Below are 2,500 nucleotides of genomic sequence, written 5' to 3'. Positions count from 1 at the left end.
TGAGGCCTATGTCCTGCAGTGGACTAGAATCGGTTTATTGTCGATGTATAAAACAGACACACACACACGCATATATATATATATATATATATATATATATATATATATATATATATATATATATATATATACACACACATGTACACACACACGCATATGAAGCCATTATCTGATACACATTGGGTGTTGAAAAAAAAGAAACATTGTTGGAGTGTTGGAGGAAATCCCATCAAATTGCTAATACTTTCACGTAATCTATTTTAAAATCTGAAGATCTACCTTCGTGTTTTCAAGAAAATAAGTTCAGATATTATCATTTAACTTAGAGAAATAGTATATACATCTCGAATTTGTTTATTTATTTATTTATAAGGGAAAACTTGAGATTATCTACGCAGATAAAACCAGCCCGCTGTATACTAGGCCTATGCTCCCCCGTGCCCAACGTTGTCATGGCAAATCTCGTATGGGCGTTTGAACTCTCTTATGATATAATAGATGAAATTACTCTTCCCTGGAGATTATTCATTGAAAAATATTTAACCAAATGACATATTGAAGGATGAATTACACTCGATGTTACTAGAGGAAGCTCATATTTAGTAGTATCGTAAAACTATATTTGAGTAAACAGCTGGCTAAACTTTCCCCGACTCGAAAGCACGAGTTCAAAACATCTACACATACGAGGAAACACCCATAAAACAACATTAATCGATATACTATACATGGAAATCAAATGTTAGGCTTAAGCCTGCCTGACACTTGCGCGCATTTTTGCCACGCACTGGCACGCATTGATGCGCGCCAGTGCGTGCCACTTTGTGGCACGCACTGGTGTTTTTCCCGCACTGTTCACGACCAGTTCACTCCAGTTCGCGCATCGTTCACGCGACGTTCACGCGACGTTCACGCGATGGCACGAATTGGCACGCGTAGTTCACGAGAAGTTCACGACACGTTCACGCGAGTTCCCTCATCATTCCGCATCGTTTCCGCATCGTTCACGCCAGTTCACGAATTGGCCACTCCATATAAAAACGGGGCTTCTCCAACCCGAGGACATTCTTGGATTGGCTTCGGAAGAGACAACAATGCTTTCTGTCAGAGACACCATTGCATTGAGGAGAAGAAACGTATCTTTTTCGTTTGTATTTTTTGTTGCCCTTTAATTTTGTTTCAATAAGAAAGCATTTGATTTACATATAAATAGCAGACATAAAATATGTACAAGTATTAAGAAAGCATTTTATTTTAACATTAAAAGCAGCAAACATGAAAAGTTTTTAGGCTGTTGATTTTAAGGTAATAGAGAAAAAAAGTGTGTTGAAATAAGAAATCATTTTATTTTTACATTAAAACAGCAAACAGAAAAAATTTGTTTTGCCCTTCATTTTAAGGTAATAAAGAAGAATAAGTATGTTGATGAAATAAAACATCATTTTATTTTTACATTCAAACAGCAAACTTAAAAATTTCTTGAGTTTATTTTTCAGTTCATTTTTTATTTAAAACAAAAGTTTTGGGTCTTGATTGGTAATAGAGGAAAATAAGTGTGTGCATGAAATAAGACATCATTTTATTTTTACATTCAAACAGCAAATATAAACAATTATTAGGTTTATATTTTTCTTTCCTTTTCATTATTTTTTTTCGTTTCCTTTTTGTTTCTCTTCATTATAAAGTTATAGAAATAGTTTGAAATAAGACATCATTTTATTTTTACATTCAAACAGCAAATATAAAAATTTATTAGGTTTATTTTTCTTTCCTTTTCATTATTTTTTTCGTTTCCTTTTTGTTTCTCTTCATTATAAAGTTATAAAAATAGTTTGAAATAAGATATAATTTTTTTTCACATTAAAACAGCAAATGTGAAAATTTATTAGGTTTATTTTTCTTTCCTTTTCATTAATTTTTTCGTTTCCTTTTTGTTTCTCTTCATTATAAAGTTATAGAAATAGTTTGAAATAAGATATAATTTTGTTTCACATTAAAACAGCAAATATAAAAATTTATTAGGTTTATTTTTCTTTCCTTTTCATTAATTTTTTCGTTTCCTTTTTGTTTCTCTTCATTATAAAGTTATAGAAATAGTTTGAAATAAGATATCATTTTTTTTTTCACATTAAAACAGCAAATATAAAAATTTATTAGGTTTATTTTTCTTTCCTTTTCACTAATATTTTCGTTTCCTTTTTGTTTCTCTTCATTATAAAGTTCACGCCACTTCCCGCATCGTTCACTCCAGTTCACGCCAGTTCCCGCACTGTTCACTCCAGTTCACTCCAGTTGGCGCATCGTTCACGACTATTTCACGGCCATTTATTGCGTGCTAATGCGTGCCACAAACTTTAAACATTTCAAAGTTTTGGGCCCGCATGGCACGCATTGGTACGCTCTGGCACGCGAGTTCCCGCACTGTTCACGACATTTTCACGGCTCGTTCACGCGAGTTCGCGCATCAATGCGTGCCAGTGCGTGCCACGAATGCGTGCAA

The 2,500-nt window shown here is 33.4% G+C and overlaps 1 protein-coding gene and 1 long non-coding RNA gene across 2 annotated transcripts in view; one reads left to right on the top strand and one right to left on the bottom strand.

The window, feature by feature from the left end:
- The window catches only part of LOC137629595 (uncharacterized), a 152,823-nt gene that overhangs the window by 41,459 nt on the left and 108,864 nt on the right, over positions 1-2,500 (top strand). The gene's annotated exons all lie outside the window — the stretch shown is intronic.
- The window catches only part of LOC137629813 (uncharacterized), a 28,668-nt gene that overhangs the window by 26,046 nt on the left and 122 nt on the right, over positions 1-2,500 (bottom strand). The gene's annotated exons all lie outside the window — the stretch shown is intronic.

Source organism: Palaemon carinicauda, chromosome 37 (genome assembly GCF_036898095.1).
Source record: "Palaemon carinicauda isolate YSFRI2023 chromosome 37, ASM3689809v2, whole genome shotgun sequence".
Taxonomy (NCBI): domain Eukaryota; kingdom Metazoa; phylum Arthropoda; class Malacostraca; order Decapoda; family Palaemonidae; genus Palaemon; species Palaemon carinicauda.
This window is presented reverse-complemented; position numbering and strand designations above follow the sequence as displayed.